This window comes from Podarcis vaucheri, assembly GCF_965113315.1.
Source record: "Podarcis vaucheri genome assembly, chromosome: 2".
Lineage (NCBI taxonomy): Eukaryota > Metazoa > Chordata > Lepidosauria > Squamata > Lacertidae > Podarcis > Podarcis vaucheri.
The window spans coordinates 14,635,461-14,654,172 of record NC_138760.1 but is presented as its reverse complement, the minus strand read 5'-3'; the positions used below and the strand labels follow the sequence as shown (position 1 = coordinate 14,654,172).

The window sequence follows — 18,712 nt, the reverse complement described above, 5'->3', positions numbered from 1 at the left end:
TTAACAACCCTGCACAACCCCATCCTGTCCCGGGTAGTGCAGCTTCCATACCACACACATAAGCCATAAGTGAGCACGCTCTCAATGGCACAGTGATAGAAGGCAAGCAGCAGTTTCTGCGGAAGATGGTTTTTCCTTAGTATTCTCAAAAAGTACAGTCTCTGCTGCGTAATTCAATGCCCAAAAATCTGAACGTTGTTACCCTCTCCACACAGACCCCATCAATCAAAAGTGGCTGGACGTTGCTCTTCTGTCTCCTGAAGTCCACCACAAGCTCCTTTGTCTTCCTTGTATTTATGAGCAAGTTGTTAGCTCTGCACCACTCTGTCAGCCGCTCCACCTCATCTCTATAGTCCGTTTCACCCTCCCTTTCATGGATGAGCCCAATCACGGTTGTTGTTGTTGTTGTTATGGCGTTTCTATTCCAGCATCTTCTCACAATGGCAAACCAGCCGCCTGTGGGAAACCACAAGCAGGATCCAACCACAAGAGCACTCCCCTCCTCTATCCCACAGTGCTGCTCTGTGCTTTCAGAAAATTGTCTTCCTGATATGTATGTGTTTTTCACCAAAGGGCCACATCACATCCTGTCCTTCCAGTGTTGGAAGTGCAGATTCTTTAAAAATAAAAAAAGCAGCAAATAGGCTTTTTACTCAGCCTCGCTGCAGCAGCAAGACTCCCTTTTCCATTACACATACGTGAGGCGATCGCCGCAAGATCTGAGCTAACGTGAGGCTAGCTCTCAAAGGGAATCTGCTGCCACTGCTTCTGAAAAGACGGGGGGAAATGATCCTATGTGGAAGGCCTTGTTCACAGCAGCAGTCCCTTCTCCACTGCTAAATGGCAAGTAGCTGGGTGGGCAGAGGCAGACACATTTGTAAAAGGACATAGTTTCCTGATGAGGACAGATTATTTCATTGCCTGGCAGCAAGCGCCAAAATATTCTGCAACTCTCTTGTCCCCATAGAGGGGAGGGGGGTGGCGTGTTTCACTCTCATGCCTGATGTCTGACTCCACTTTGAGCTCCCCTGGATGATCTGTTTATGCAGCATTCATTCTGATTTGCTTGGACAAATCTTTCGATTGGACCCAGTCTTTATTGAACATTCATTCTGATTGGCTTGCACGGCGGTTATATGGCACTGACAATGAGCACTCACTCTACTTTGTTTGCGGGGTGTTTATACATCTTCCCATTAGCCATCTATTCATCCACACCTTTCAATGCATTCCTCTGTCACTTTCCTTACTGCAAAACGTGTGTTCCTTCTTAAAAGGGGATTTTATTAGTATTATTTTGCACTAGGGCAACCCTGTATACCGCCACCACATGCATTCATATCCATGCATTTGAAGCACATCTCTCCCACCCCGTAAGAATATTGGGAACTGTAGTTTACCATTACAGGACTACAATTCCCAGAAGCCTTCACAAACAGTTCCCAGGATTCATTGGGGGAGAGGAATGTGCTTTCAGTGGCAGAGAGCACTTTCAATCGACTTTAATTATGCAAACTAAAATCTCCCACTATGCACTCGAATCCTTCCCACAAAATATTGATAGTCAAGATGCATCCTTTGCTAGCACTGTCTCTGAAATATTGCTATATTTTAGAACTGTTGGGGTGGGGGTTGAATTTCGAAGGGGGGAAGCAAGAGTGTGCAGGAGACGTTGGGAGGAAAAAATGGCACACAGCTTATCATCTAGCCCCTCAGTTGTCTGTTGTAGTAAGTACTCCTTCACCACACAGATGGCATGGAAGGGAAGATACAAAATGAGGGAGGAGGGAGATTACCAAATCTCCCGCTAAACAGAGGAGCTTCAATGTACAGTGGTACCCCGAGTTAAGAACTTAATTCGTTCTTAACCTGAAACTGTTCTTAACCTGAGGTACCACTTTAGCTAATGGGGCCTCCCGCTGCCGCCACACAATTTCTGTTCTCATCCTGAAGCAAAGTTCTTAACCCGAGGTACTATTTCTGGATTAGCGTAGTCTGTAACCTGAAGTGTCGGTAACCTGAAGCGTCTGTAACCTGAGGTACCCCTGTATAGTGTATGCCTCCCTGTTTGCAACTTGGCACACCCAATAAGATCATGTGGTACAAATAAAGAGCATGATTGCCAGGGTCAGCCTACCTATGAGAGGCACCGAGTTCCAAGTGACATTGGGGAGGGGCTTGTCGCATGCATGTGACATCACTCGTGTGATGTCATGAGCTTCGGGAGGAGGCTGCCAGACCTGACGAGGTCCTCCACCACCACCACAGGGAGGCCTGACGAGGCCCTCTGCTGCTGCAGGGAGGCCCGGTGGGGCCTGGCCCCTCAGAATTGGGAGGCTCAATCCCATCCCATCTGGTTGTCCTCAGCCCCATAGAATTGACGCCCATGCCACCCATGAGACGACATCTCCCATGGGTGCCCTGCCCACCTTGCTACCTCCACTGCTGGTAAAGAAGCGGTGGCGTCAGCAGCAGTGCCTTCCAGCAAGATCTCACTGAACCCTCCTGAGATCTCGTGGGAACTTGCCGTCATTGTCGCTGCACTGTGGGCACCATCACATTGTTGAATGGTTTCTTTAAATGTAAAGGTTCATCATTGTTCCACCCAATGTATATGTCTTTAAGGGGCCAGAGCAAGATAACGAGACCCAGCTTTACAGCTGTGAAACATAGCAGGTGCTGCTGAGTTGTATTGATTAAGCTGTGTAGTATATAAGGAGCAGCACCTAGCTCTCCCATTACCCTGGGGGATGGGTTGGTGGTTGGGTCTGGTTTGTTGTTGATGCATTTAGTGTATAAGGAGTTTTTGTTTTTGTAATTAAAACCTTGTTTAAGTTATTTTTGAGTCCCTTTTTAATGCATGGTCTCCCCAGCAAGCTCTCTGCAGCGTTACTATACCGCAAATAGCCAACACACATGACCCAGCTAAGGGAGGCTTTGGAGTGGGGGCAGCTTCTTGCTTTGCCTCAGGTGGCAAAACAGGGCAGGTTGTCCCTGATGGTTGCCCATACTTCTGTGCCTTTAAAGGTGCAACAGTGGGAGAGAATCATTGTCTCCTAAGGACTTCCAGGGTGGTGCCATCAGCAATGGCGGACTCCCTCTGATCTGGAGGGACTAGCTCCACGCAAAACGGGTCTTTTTCCGCTACGGCGAAGCGGGGACCCTTTCAAAAATCACAGGCGGATGAAGCCTGTGACCATGGGACTCGGCGGGCACCTTTAGCGCCCCCCCAACCCGCAAAGGAACCCATTAACGGGCTCCAGAGCGAAGAGGGGGAAGTGGCGCGGTGCTGAGAGTCAACTGCTTCTTCCGTGGAGTGAAGCCACACAGCCGTTGCCGGAGAGCGCTGCCTTTTTCCTGGGACAATTTGGCTTCTAAAATAATCACCCGTGAGTACTTAAATCTCGGACAATTGGACTTTAAATAAGGACTTGCAAGCAGAAAGGAAAATTGGACTTAAATTTTACTTCAATTTGGCACTGAAACGGGAAGGTCTAAGCAGGAAGTCAGCCTTCCGTTTCTTTGTAGATAGATTAAAGCAAAGACATGACAAACTAGAGCTCAGAAAATCGCTTGTAAAAGGTTAACTTTCATCATTTAAAATTGTTGAACCCCCTTCGGAAGCAGGAGAAGAGGGGGGATTTTTTTCGGACTGTTTAAACCTGCAGAAGTGAGTGCAAAATAAAGTAACTTTCCACCGTCTTGACCCTGGATCGGGGTGTCAGGACTGACGTTTTTTGAATCTCATTGACCAGAGACAAACGGCTTTGACAGATAGCTAAAAGAAGAGAAACATGGTGAGTCCATTGTTCCCCTTCACATTTTAAAGGAACAAATATTGACAAAATATCTGAAAAAGGAAACTGTGTTGTCAGACTTGTATTTAAAAGAAAGAACAAATAGAAGTTTTCCCCCTAGAGGGAGACTGTGAAACTGTAACCAGCTTACAGCTGTTACTGATTACAATCGTGGGAATAGACTCTGACCTTGCAGGACGATGTATTCAGAAGCTCTGTTGTGTGCTCTCTGTAAAACAAATGCCCTACTGGAACAGCTACATGAGAAGACGGACTTGATGACTGATGCGATCAGAAATTTTGGACAGGCAGTGGGAAATTATATGGAGCCCACCCAGGAATTAAATCAGGAATATGCCCTGACAGAACAGATGAGGGAAGAGGATGTTGCTGAATCTGGGGCGCCAGAGATGGAGGGAGCTGTGGCCCAGAAGGATCATGAGCTTTTGGATTTGACAAATGAACTTGGAAAAAGCCAGATTTGGAAAGATAAAGTTTGGTCTGGTTTGGAAATGGGGGTTTGGATAGACCCCCCTATGCAGGGATGTTTGGACTTTTCAAGTCTGGCAATGGGCCGTGAGATGTTTGGGGTTGTGGGGGCTCTTAATTTTGGAGGGACTTTGAAACATGTTCTTAAATACCATATGGAGTTTAGTGTGGACTATGGAAAAGGGGCTGATTTGTCGAGAAGGGTCAAAAACATTGTTAAGCTGGAGTTCCCATGAGTGAAAGGAGCAGGAGACAAAGGAAAATACAGCTATAAATATGAAGAAGAGCCACGGAAGGAACATGGAAGAGACTTAAGGGCCTCGGATACAAGATTGCCAGGTTAATGCGCTAGATTGATGGGATAAAAAGGACTGACAAAACCCGGGACCAGGAGGAAGGGACGTTGGATGAAGATTGGATTGTTTTTATTTTCTTTTTATTACTAGGATTGTCTTATAAAATTGATGGATGTTAGAAAAATGTTGGAACGAAATTACTTGGCTTTAGCAAAAATGTTTAAAGAATTATGTAAGAATATTATGGTTATGAGAAGTTGGTAAAAATAAGACTTAGGTTTTAAGCTTTAAGGTTTTTTATAGTAAGATAAGATTAAAATAGATTAAGGTAAGGTAATGACAGAATATTATGAAATATGGAAAGGATTTGCTGCGACAATTAACAACCAGGATACAAAAAAAGGGAGGAGGAGGTGGTCAAAGAAAGAAGGTAATGATGATTTGAGAATGATGGATTTGTTTTTGAGTGTTTGTGGTGTGTTTTTGTTTTTTGAACTTGTATTGTTTGATGTGGTTTGTTTTTTCTTGTTTTTTCTTTTTCTGCTTTGTTTTCTTTTGTAATTCTAAAAAAATTTCAATAAATATCATATTAAAAAAAAAAGAGAATCATTGTCTCCTAGTTCCGCTTGCGAGCTTCCTTGAGGTTGGCCACTGTGGAAGCAGAGTGCTGGATTAGATGCGCCATTGGCATGATCCCACAGGCTTTTCTTACACTCGGGAAACACCAGCTGCTGTAACATTTGTTGTTATTTAGTCGTTTAGTCGTGTCCGACTCTTCGTGACCCCATGGACCAGAGCACGCCAGGCACTCCTGTCTTCCACTGCCTCCTGCAGTTTGGTCAGACTCATGCTGGTAGCTTCGAGAACACTGTCCAACCATCTCGTCCTCTGTCGTCCCCTTCTCCTTGTGCCCTCCATCTTTCCAAACATCAGGATCTTTTCCAGGGAGTCTTCTCTTCTCATGAGGTGGGCAAAGGTGCCCGCCGAGTCCCATGGTCACAGGTTTCATCCGCCTGTGATTTTTTAAAGGGTCCCCGCTTCGCTGTAGCGGAACAGACCCGTTTTCCGTGCAGCCAGTCCCTCCGGATCAGAGGGAATCCGCCATTACCGATGGCGCCACCCCAGAAGTCCCTCCAGGGAGTCTTCTCTTCTCGTGAGGTGGCCAAAGTATTGGAGCCTCAGCTTCAGGATCTGTCCTTCCAGTGAGCACTCAGGGCTGATTTCCTTCAGAATGGATAGGTTTGATCTTCTTGCAGTCCATGGGACTCTCAAGAGTCTCCTCCAGCACCATAATTCAAAAGCATCAATTCTTCGGCGGTCAGCCTTCTTTATGGTCCAGCTTTCACTTCCTTACATCACTACTGGGAAAACCATAGCTTTAACGATATGGACCTTTGTTGGCAAGGTGATGTCTCTACTTTTTAAGTGAAGCTAAACAATGCAGAGTGTTGCAGCACCTTAAAAGCTGGCATAAGCTTTCATGGACCACTTTACACTTCATCAGATGCTTGAAGTGCAATCTGGAATTAGTTAATCGCTTATATGCATGGGGGGAAAGTAGAAGAGTGAGCTCAGAGGCAAATAACGTGCTAAGGTACAAGTGGCAATTAACAGAAATATTTACAGCGCCAATTAACAAGGCAGTGTAGATGACACAACAGAAACAATGGTCAGCTAGTTAACAAATGTAGTGTAGTTTTTTAAAAAGATAACTGATTGGCCGTGTGGCACGATCATATTCCCAGCAATGTGATCCCTGATTGGATGGGGTCCCAGGAACAAGAAGAAAGGGGGGAGGAATCGTCCTGGCACATTAGCCAAGAGGATTTGCAGATATCAACAAATCGGATAGGCTATGCAGCATTCTGGCATCCTCATGTTCACAACGTGATCCCTGATTGGATACGATCATAGTTCCAGGGACACAAAGAGAGATAAGAGGGGAAGAAATGGTACTGCGGCAGCAGTCAAGGAGAGGTCTGGAAACACATTTTGGGCTGGGGGAAGAGACACATACAAATCTCACATTTCATACCAAACATGTGCACTGGAGAATATTTGTTACAGTTTGATGTGGATTGCCATCGCTTTATAACATACGCTGCAATGAAGGAACATTAATTACCACACAGATCACTCTGGGTTAACAAATCTTTTATAAGAAATGATACTTTCGTCCTGGAAACAAAGGACCCACGACTATTGACTGGACTTTGAGTGCTATTTCTTGTAGTAGCATTCGTTTCACATGAAAACAATAAAACACGTATTATACAGAGAATATTTGTTACAGTACTAAAACGGCGCGTTCTGCCTTCCAGCCTGTTTAAACATGCGCCTGCCTGCATGAGCAATTTAACATGTCTGGATTGCTGCATGCTAAAATAATCTCTCCCCATCGCATGCGCCCCGCCATTGAGGTTGGAGGCCTCTGAATCTGCCAGTTACAAGGGGAATCCTGCCTTGCACACACATCTGCTGTGCAGACAAGCAAAGGGGTTTGTGCATCTTGCACACAGGTGCTGCAGCCCATGCAGCTTGCAGGAGTAATACACGTCCCTGTGACCCGAGAGACAGCCACCATGCACAACCGCCCTGGTAAAACTACTGAGATTAATCCATGCACAACCGGGGCTGGATATCTTATTATTCAACGTAGAACCCATTTGCAAAAGCCTGCTCTTAACATCTAAATCAGTCCCTTTTCTTGCTTGGTGGGGGTGGCGGACGGGGGGAGCTTTTCATTCGCTCTCTCCAGTTTTCAGAAGGCAGTTTTGCTCTGGCTGGTAAACTGTTGGGAGAGGCTCCTAATTATAAACAGGTTTAACTGGCAAGAGCTAACTCAGCTCAGCCCAGGGTGTGGCTGGAAGCAACAACACTGTACAATAAAACATTTACCCAAAAAGAGAGAGAGAGAGAGAAATTGCAAGTGAGCATAGAAGCAAGTAAAGGGGGTGGTGGGAGGGGGGCTGGGAAGGGAAGGGAATGCATCATAGTCTTGGAAGTTGAGTATCAAAGTCTCTCTTGTCTCGACTTTTTGTAACTTCAGTTCTAAGGGGAAATGTATATATATATACACACACACAAACATACATGCACACATACTTATTAAAAACTTGGCACTGGCTTTCCCAGGGGGAGAATTTCCACAAGTAAATTGTACGGGAATGTGGCTTTTAAAAAAATAAATCCGCGCCAAAGCCTGGATTTTGGCAGGACAAGGGTAGCAGTAGCAGGAGAAAGGGGAGGGGGGTTGGAGGAGAGAGGAGGTTGGCTTCAAAGCCCCATCTGAATCCAGGCTGAATGGTTTATTGTGAAACCGCTATATTAAGAGTGTGTGACTGGCAATGCATTTTGCAGATCAGAGCTCCAGACATGGCACAGCAGACTGGAAAAGCTTGCAGAGATGGAGCGCCGACAATATTGCAAGGGGGCGGGGGCAGCCGGGGGCGGCTGGGCAAATCTACGTATCACCTACTAGAGGCCCAGAACTGCCAAGGTGTCTGCAGGCAACCCAATACGTAGGCTGGGGCCTTGCACCTTCTGCTAGAACTTAACAGCACTTGTATTGTGAAGCAAAACGACTGCATTCACATGAATGATGGAGGCAAACAGCATTAGGCGGCAATTTCAGAGACGCGTCCATTCGTCTCGTACAGTTGAAACACACTTTGTACCCAAGGATATATTCTCTGTGCTCTCTTGCGCAGGGGGGAATCAAATTCAAGGAAGATGCGTGAAAGTCATCAAGGAGTTCTCTGCTGAGCTTTCGAGAGCAGTGGCACTAGGGCTGGCGCCAGAAGCAGGAATCTTGTGCAGAGGGCTCACGGTCAAATCCCTGAACCAGCTGATGCCAATGGCACTCCTAGATGCCACTGCGAGTTCATCTGGCCTCTCCAGTTGGTGGCAGAAGAAAGGAAGTAAAACACCCTCTGCACACCTTGTCCTAATCCAGGCGTGTACAAAGTCCGTCTTGGGGCACCAGCCCGCTGGTCAATTTAATCTGGCCCCCATGGCAGTACAGTTGTACCTTGGGTTACATACACTTCAGGTTACATACGCTTCAGGTTACAGACTCCGCTAACCCAGAAATATTACCTCGGGTTAAGAACTTTGCTTCAGCATGAGAACAGAAATTGTGCAGCGGCAGCAGGAGGCCCCATTAGCTAAAGTGGTGCTTCAGGTAAAGAACAGTTTCAGGTTAAGAGCAGACCTCCAGAACGAATTAAGTTCTTAACCCGAGGTACCACTGTATATGTCCTGGGGTAAAAGCTCAGCAACTTCTTATTTTAAAAATAATAATAATTGATTTTCTTTTCTCATAACAGTTATTCAATATCATCATTTAACATCCATTTTCTACTTTCTCCCCTCCCTGTTGACTTCCCCCAACTTCCATTTCTGGTTTGTTACATCAAATGTCACATTCTTCTGTTTATACTAAAGCCCAACAACTTCAATCCTATAAAAAAAGCTCATCAACTTTGGTCGGCCCTCCTGCATGTTCACTTCATCAAATCTGGCCCTCTTGGAAATCTGGCACCCCTGTCCTAATCTCTTGGTGGTGAGGCAGATTCAACCTAGAAGGACAAGGCAAGCGAATGAGCAGTAGGAATGTTGACAAGGATGCAAGGCCTAGCGCCATCTTGCTTTCTCTACCACCATCAATAACGCTCTAGGGAAGAGGGACCCCAAGAACAGATAAAGTGATGCCTAAATGTAAAGGTAAAGGTACCCCTGCCCATACGGGCCAGTCGTGTCCGATTCTGGGGTTGCGTGCTCATCTCGCTCTAGAGGCCGTGAGCCGGCGCCGTCCAAAGACACTTCCGGGTCACGTGGCCAGTGTGACGAAGAAGCTGCAGCTGGCGAGCCTGCACCAGCGCAGCACACGGAAATGCCGTTTACCTTCCCGCTATAAAGCGGTTCCTATTTATCTACTTGCACTTAAGAGTGCTTTCGAACTGCTAGGTGGGCAGGAGGTGGGACCGAACGACGGGAGCTCACCCCGCCGCGGGGATTCGAACCGCCGACCATACGATCGGCAAGTCCTAGGCACTGAGGTTTTACCCACAGCGCCACCCGCGTCCCTAAAAGTGATGCCGAAGAGGGGGCAAAAACGGTACGCCACAATGTCTTGACTTTTACTCCTTTGTAAAACGCAAACTTTTGTAAAACAGAAGCTGCAAGGTGTGAAGCACTTGTTACGCTGAAGTAACGGTTCGTGTGAACATGAGATCCCCTCCAACATTTCTCTGATGAAAATAGGGACGTCCCATTCCACAATGATAATTCTACTATTTATAGCCCACACATCTGACTGGGTTGCCCCAGCCACTCTGGGCAGCTTTCAACATATATAAAAACATAATAAAACAACAAACATTTAAAAAAACCTTCCCTATACAGGATTGACTTCAGATGACTCGGGGGTCGGATAACTGGCTCCCTAAACCAGTAATTCCCAAAGTGTGTTTGAAAACACTTGAATGTCTTTCTACTCATGTAAAAACACGCTGATTCCTGGACTGCCCCTGGGCTGGGTTTACAAGGCAATTGGGCAGGATCCGGTCCCCCAGGCCTTAATTTGCCTAGCTATGCCCTATGCTTTCCTTCTGCTGCAGAACAGAGCATAGGATCAGGTTGTCAGCTGCCTGCTTAGCACTATCTTTCATAACATGCCGTGCAACGCTGATCATTTGACATGAGTATGCAGGTTCCAAGACTCACTGCATCCATCCCTATCTGCAATGCACCTTTCCCAGCCCAAATCATGAAGGGAAAGGGCTCAGATTTGCATGTAGAAGATCCCAGGTGCAATCTGTCATGGATGCTTTAGCTGAGATGACTCTTGGGGTCCCTTCCAACTCTACAATCCTGAATAATAATAATAATAATAATAATAATAATAATAATAATAGTAGTTTATTATTTATACCCCACCCATCTGGCCATTTACCTTCCCGCCAGAGCGGTACCTATTTATCTACTTGCACTTTGATGTGCTTTCGAACTGCTAGGTTGGCAGGAGCAGGGACCGAGCAACAGGAGCTCACCCCGTTGCGGGGATTCGAACCACCGACCTTCTGATCGGCAAGCCCTAGGCTCTGTGGTTTAACCCACAGCGCCATCCGTGTCCCTAGGAGAATTATTAGTTAAAGGCAATATGAAATTAAGAAAGGCATAATAAGTGATAAGAACGGAAAATCATCAGAGGCGTTGACGGAAGTCCAAAAAATATTGTATAAGATGTGAAGTTCTGTTGTGTGAATGTTAATTAATATGTTAAAAACTAATAAAAATGTATTTAAAAGAAGAAGAAGAAGCAGCTTGCCAGTTTTCATAAATGAATCTTTTCCAGTCCTCCCTGGAAATGCCAGGGATCCTAGAATTATAGAATTGTAAAGGCCAGCCCCTTGCAGTCTCACCACACACACCCCTATTCAGTTGTTATAAGGGAGCTTCCCAAGTTTCTTTATTGACTCAAAAGAATGTCCCTATCATCTTTGCAACGGAACTGTTAGGTACTGAGTTGAATAGGATCCAAAATGCAGCAGTCTGATTGGTCCTAGAACAATAGGATTCAGAATGCAGCAGTCTGATTGGGCCTAGAACAATAGGATTCAGAATGCAGCAGTCTGATTGGGCCTAGAACAATAGGATTCAGAATGCAGCAGTCTGATTGGGCCTAGAACAATAGGATTCAGAATGCAGCATTCTGATTGGTCCTAGAACAATAGGATCCAGAACGCAGCAGTCTGTTTGGTCCTAGAACAATAGGATCCAGAATGCAGCAGTCTGATTGGTCCTAGAACAATAGGATCCAGAATGCAGCATTCTGATTGGGCCTAGAACAATAGGATCCAGAATGCAGCAGTCTGATTGGTCCACAGGAGCCACCCAATCCAGCTCCAGGTGGAAGTGAATCCGCAACCTGATTGGCCTAAAGGAGAATCGTGGAATTAGCCAATCACGTGTGGCCCATTGTGTTAATAATGTATATAAAGCAGACATTCTGGGGGAACTTCCATTCCTCCTCACCACTATGAGCTGAATAAAGAGCATGAAATCCACTCTTGACTCCGAGTATATTTCAGGAACACTACAAGAATGGCAGTTTTCTGGGCTGCGCCTGGGCACACGTACTCAGAAGAAGCACATCCTGTTCGGTTTATTGGGGTTTAACCCCCCAATTAAGCATGCATAGGCTCGCGCAGCATTCGGTCCAAATTCAGATCAGCTGGGTGGAGATTCATACACAAGCCCAGAATAGCTCCTCTTCTCAGCTTTATCCCCTCAAGATAGAAACACATGATGAAGCTTTGAAAAATGTGGACACTGTCTACAGAAAGCCTCAGAAATCAAAGGGGGAAAGGGGGGGTGGGAACCAGCTATGGCTTCTATCGCAACATGGGATGTTTTGCATGCTTCTCAGCTTGTTCCTTGCTGTGATCACAAACCTTCCCCCCCCCCTCCCTGTGCCGGTCAAATGCACTGCCCCACCCAAATGACCCACGTACATGCCTACTCCACCCCCACGCTGGGCCCTGCCAAAAAATGCCAATTCCTGCAAAAACAAAGCCACACCCTCCAGCATGTGTCAGATGAAAATAGGTGCCCTTGTGTTTAGAATTGACTGAGAGAATAGCTCCTCACAGTGGGGTGAGGAGGAGCAACCATTTCCACGGGGCTTGGGGTTCCACTGGGCTTGACTCTGGAAACTTTCAAATGCAGTGAAGCAATTTCTTACCCATTAGGGTGATGTTTCTTTGTATGGAGATTTCTCTCTCTCTCTCTCTCTCTCTCTCTCTCTCTCTCTCTCTCTCTCACACACACACACACACACACACACACTTTGTGATTCATTACAGATTTTGCCTCCCTGAAATCCCCATCCTTTCGATACACATTGTTGTTGTTGTTGTTGTTTAGTCGTTTAGTCGTGTCCGACTCTTCGTGACCCCCTGGACCAGAGCACGCCAGGCACTCCTGTCTTCCACTGCCTCCCGCAGTTGGGTCAAACCTATGCTGGTAGCTTCGAGAACACTGTCCAACCATCTCGTCCTCTGTCGTCCCCTTCTCCTTGTGCCCTCCATCTTTCCCAACATCAGGGTCTTTTCCAGGGAGTCTTCTCTTCTCATGAGGTGGCCAAAGTATTGGAGCCTCAGCTTCAGGATCTGTCCTTCCAGGGAGCGCTCAGGGCTGATTTCCTTCAGAATGGAGAGGTTTGATCTTCTTGCAGTCCATGGGACTCTCAAGAGTCTCCTCCAGCACCATAATTCAAAGCATCAATTCTTTGGCGATCAGCCTTCTTTAATAATAATGAAAAATAATTTTTTATTTATACCCCGCCCTTCCCGGTTCAAAAACCGGGCTCAGGGTGGCTAACGACAAATTTAAAACACTTTAAAACAGTTATAAAGGCAGCATGAAATATGGTATAAAAACATGAATAACAATAAAAATTAAAAATCAATTAGATAATACCCAGGGCTAGCTGGCTGAATTGGTCCTACTTGTGCCAGCGAGGAGGCCAGGGGAGAATTAGCTGTGGGGTCTCAGAGAGGGTGCTCTTCATAAAAGGAGAGGGGGAGGGAAGAGAAGGGAAGGGAAGGGAAATAAAAGATCAGGCTGAATTCAAATTAAAGGCCAGGCGGAATAGCTCTGTCTTACGGGCCCAATGGAAGGAGGTCAAATCCTGAAGGGCCCTTATTTATACCAGCAAACTTGCTCAAGGCGCAGCCAAAGCAAGTGAATGAGTGATATGGTATCCCAGCTAGTTTTAGTTCAGACCTTCCAAATGTCCCTGTTTTTTAGGGACAGTCCCGGATTTACAGGAGCTGACCTGCTTATCCTTAGGACGTCCCTATTTTAATCGGAGAAATGTTGGGAGGGTATGGCGTTATGCAACCTCCGAACTAAGGGGACAAACCAGAAGACATCTGAAGGCAGTCCTGCAAAGGGAAGTTTTTAAATGTTTAATGTTTTATTATGATTTATTTATGTTGAAAGCTATCCAGAGTGGCTGGGGCAACCCAGTCAGGTGGGTGGCGTAGAAATATTATTATTATTATTATTATTATTATTATTATTATTATTATATAGGTAAAGGTAAAGGGACCCCTAACCATTAGGTCCAGTCGTGGCCGACTCTGGGGTTGCGGCGCTCATCTCGCTTTATTGGCCGAGGGAGCCGGCATACAGCTTCCGGGTCATGTGTCCAGCATCACTAAGCCACTTCTGGCGAATCAGAGCAGCGTACGGAAACGCCATTTACCTTCCCGCCAGAGCGGTACCTATTTATCTACTTGCACTTTGACGTGCTTTCAAACTTTCAAACCGTCGCGGGGATTCGAACTGCCAACCTTCTATTCAGCAAGTCTTAGGCTCTGTGGTTAAACCCACAGCGCCATAGGGCATCCCTATTTTTATCAGAAAAATGCTGCGTGGTATGTATTATTTATCAATATTTACTACTACTACTACTACTACTACTACTACTACTACTACTATCCTGGGTTTCCTCCAGTCAGGGAATGAAGGTGGCTTACAAAGATAAAACAAAACAAACTAAAAATATAGAAAAGGCAATCATTAAAATGGAGGTAACCACTGGTTCCACGGCCATGGCCTAAAGGCTTATCCAACACAGCCCTGCAAAGCAGTTTCCAAATGGATTATATAATGTGCAATCTTTTTGCAAGTCAAATGCCACCTCTGACATATTCAAAAGTCCCGTTACACCTTGTCCTGCTGCCCTTAACTTCCAACAGCAGCCACAAGTCCGACACACCTCACAGGGCTGCCTGCGCATGCCACATGGCAGTCCTAAACATGCCACCCATAACGCTGTGTATCAGGAGTGGGGGGAAATGTGCGGTGGCAGTAGTCAGAGGAGAACAGCGCATGGATGAGGGGGAATTAAAGGAGGGGCAACGGGTTCACAATTAAGGCTGGGCAATATCTGGTTTTCAGCATTGTGATATATCACCAACTAAACATTGGGATAAACAGTACCGATACAGTGGTACCTCAGGTTAAGTACTTAATTCGTTCCAGAGGTCCGTACTTAACCTGAAACTGTTATTAACCTGAAGCACCACTTTAGCTAATGGGGCCTCCTGCTGCTGCCACACCGCCAGAGAACGATTTCTGTTCTCATCCTGAAGCAAAGTTCTTAACCTGAAGCACTATTTCTGGGTTAGCGGAGTCTGTAACCTGAAGCGTATGTAACCTGAAGCGTATGTAACCTGAGGTACCACTGTATATCACAATATCTGAAATAAGGATGGATCTATGTAGAGGCATTGGCTGGCTTCATGGTTTTTTCCACATTGTGATTTTTGGATATCACACCCCCCACACACCCCATGATTTTCAATATATTTACAGGTCAAAAATTATGAAACCAATTTCACGATATGGAGTTGAAACGGGTTTTGGACAATACTTCGTCCAGCCCTAACACACCTCATGATTTGCGATATTTTGCCAGGTCAAAAACCGTAAAACCGATTATCACGATATGGACTTCAAACCAGTTTTGGACGACATATTGATATATCGGCCAGCCCTGTTCACAATCCAAAAGAAACCAAGGTATGTTCAGGCTCCTACAGGAATGTTTTTTTTGATTTCCATCAAAAACTGTCAAACAGATCTGTCTTTTTATGTGTAATGCTAAAAACCATCTGCTGGAAAGTCCCTACGGCTGGTGTCACAAAGGCCCTGGGACACATTTGTGTAGGCAACATGATAACAGGGTGGGTCTACCTCCACTGGCCTTTCAGGGAATGTTTTTTTAGCTGCTGTGGCGTAAGCCTCGGTTTGTGCCACTGCACAAACAGAATTAGGCAGAGAGAAGGCTGACGTCATGCCTATGAAGGAGACTGTCATCTAGTATGTATGGGAATGTCAAACAAAATTCCCAAATCAGAGCTTGCATGTGGAATGGATTAGCAGGATCTCGTAATTGTGTACAAACATGCGTAACCGTCTTTAACAGGAATTGGGCCCCTGTGGCCCTCCATCAGCCCCAGAAAACATGGACAATGTCACCTCTTTTTCTAGAATAGCACTGATATTTCCCTATGTCACTACAATATGTACAGTGGTACCTCGGGTTACAAGGGACGCGGGTGGCGCTGTGGGTTAAACCACAGAGCCTAGGACTTGCCAATCAGAAGGTCGGCGGTTTGAATCCCCACGACGGGGTGAGCTCCTGTTGCTCGGTCCCAGCTCCTGCCAACCTAGCATCACTACTGGGAAAACCATAGCTTTTACTATACAGACCTTTGCTGGCAAGGTGATGTCTCTGCTTTTTAAGATGCTGTCTAAGCTTCATTTTAGAATCACAGAATTGTAGAGCTGGAAGGGACATCAAGGATCATCTAGGCCAACCCCCTGCAATGTAAGAAACTCAGCTGAAGCATCCATGACAGATGGCCTCCATCCTACTTCTTGCTTTAAAAACTCCACCACCTTTCAAGGGAGACCGTTCCACTGTCGAGCAGCTCTTACTGTCAGAAAGTTCTTCCTGATGTCTAGTCAGAATCTCCTTTCTTGTAACTTGAAGCCATTAGTCCTCCAAAGCAGGAGAAAACAAGTTTGCTCCATCTTCCATGTGACAGCCCTTTAGATATTTGGCTATCACATCTCTTCTCAGTCTCCTGTTTCCCAGACTAAACATACCCAGATCTCTCATAAGGCTTGGCTGAACAATCTTCCACTGCACCTGAGGGCACCAGACTAGCTTAAGGGATGCAGGTGAGGCGGAATGACTGTGTATGACACACACACTACTCTGTTTGTTCATTGCCCTGCATCATCATCTACTTGAAGCAGCTGCCTCCTGCTACCTAACAGTAGAGCTGGCCATACTGAAGGCAAGGGCTGGCACAAAATAGGAGAGGCACACCTTCAAGTATTTACATCTTTCCATAACGCAGGGGTCGCCAAACTAAGGTCTGCGGGCCGCATAAGGCCTGAGGGACTCGTTTATCTGGCCCACGGCAACTCCCGCTGCCCGCTGCCACCGCCTGCTCTTACCAGTGCTGAGCTGCGCGGCTGCCCACTTCCGGGTCGGAGGAGCACCAGAAATAGCTTGTGCACATGTGCAAACATTATTTGCGCATGTGCAAGTGTTATTTCCGGTGCACATCCAGGTTGGAGGAGGCCCGTGCACACGCGCACAAGCTATTTCCGGTGCTCCTCCGACCTGGAAGTGCACCGGAAATAGCGTGTGTGCGCACGTATGGGCACGCGCTCCCCCGCCCTCTGGCCCGCCGCACGATTGGTGCTGGAGACACCGGTCTGAGGCGCAGTAAGTTTGCTGACCCCTGCCATAATGGTTAGTTGACAGTCTCTGAGTTTTAATTTTATGTGTTTCTTATTGTGTTTATATATTCCATATCTATTTACTGTATTATTGTAAACTGCTGTGCATTTTTTGTAAAAGCTATAGAAGTATATCATCTTTTTCAAAAATAAATAAATGTGGGACCTAATTTTAGGGCTTTATAAATTAGCGGCAAAACCTTGAATTGGGCTCAGTAGCATGTTGATGTTCAAGCTATGGTTTTCCCAGTAGTGATGTAAGGAAGTGAGAGCTGGACCATTAAGAAGGCTGATTGCCAAAGAATTGATGCTTTTGAATTCTGGTGCTGGAGGAGACTCTTGAGAGTCCCATGGACTGCAAGAAGATCAAATGTATCCATTCTTCAGGAAATCAGCCCTGAGTGCTCACTGGAAGGACAGATCCTGAAGCTGAGGCTCCAATACTTTGGCCACATCATGAGAAGACTCCCTGGAAAACACCCTAATGTTGGGAAAGACTGAGAGCACAAGGAGAAGGGGACGGCAGAGGATGAGATGGTTGGACAGTGTTCTCGAAGCTACCAACACGAGTTTGACCAAACTGCAGGAGGCAGTGGAAGACAGAGTGCCTGGCATGCTCTGGTCCATGGGGTCACAAAGAGTCAGACACGACTAAATGTCTAAACAACAACAACAACAGCATGTTGATGGTCAGGGCAGCCCGTGCAGGGTTGGTGTTAATTATGGCCCCAAAATGATACACCAGAGTAAATACCCACTGTAGAAACAGCACAACGGTTTTCCCCTGCTTTAAGGAGACCTTATCTAGTGCCTTTGTGACATCAGCAGCTATTATTACACCAGTCTCCCACCTTTATATCAAACCTAGCAACCAACCAACTAACCTCATATTAAGGAAAAAGCCAATGACTGAAAGACTTAACAGGAAGCAAAGCAAATACTACAGCCTCCTGACCACAGCTACTGCATACATGTTTCTGCCATTTGCCAGACATTTCACTAATTTATTTGTATTGCGGAACACACAGCTTTGGAAGTGCGGAACTGTGCGCTGGCTTAAGACTGAAAGGCAGCAGCAGAGGTAATAAGCAAGTCGTCTCCGATTTCAGGAAAATCTGCTGATTGCAACTCTAGCAGAATTGGGGTGGGGCATCAGCACACCATCACATTGTTTTGTTTCTAGGAATCACAGAGGGTTTTATTTCTAATCTCCAGGAAGAAATCAGAGGCCTGTTGCCCAGCCGTGGATTTGCTGGGCATAGAAAGATAAACAGGAAGCATCTCAAAAGAAAGAAGAAGCTATGGTTACACAGCTTTCTCTGCAGAATAGACATGCCATGTTCTGTCTACAGGGAAGTTGCGACTGATCTGCAGGCAGAGTTTCACTTTCAGAAGAGAATATTCCAGTTTGGGGGCTCGGGGCTAGATGCTCAAGTAAATCTGTGTTTACTGCTGGAAACATCTGCCGCCCATATAATTCTCCTTTCTCTTGCTGCAACATCTGGTCAAAGAAATGAAAATGACAGCACCGTGTAACAAGTTTCCCTGACCCCCTCCATATACCGTATTTTTCACTCCATAAGACGCACCTGACCATAAGATGCACCTAGTTTTTAGAGGAGGAAAGGGGGAAAGCCCTGGTTTTTTGAGGATCAGCACAAAGTTGTGCAACTTCTTTTGCAAAGGGAAAAAATCTGGTTTTTACGGGGTTCAACCCACAGTTCTGCAGTTTCTTTAGGAAAGGAAAGGGAGCCGTTTTTACAGTTTCCAGACAGATACAGTGGTACCTCTGGATGT

At 46.1% G+C, this 18,712-nt stretch overlaps 1 long non-coding RNA gene across 1 annotated transcript; it reads left to right on the top strand.

Annotated features, from left to right (window-relative positions):
* Positions 1–17,458: 17,458 nt before the first annotated feature.
* LOC309526313 lies at positions 17,459–18,374 on the top strand. Its single transcript, XR_014216722.1, has 2 exons — positions 17,459–17,996; positions 18,131–18,374. It is a non-coding gene; the product is annotated as an uncharacterized lncRNA (long non-coding RNA).
* Positions 18,375–18,712: the final 338 nt, after the last annotated feature.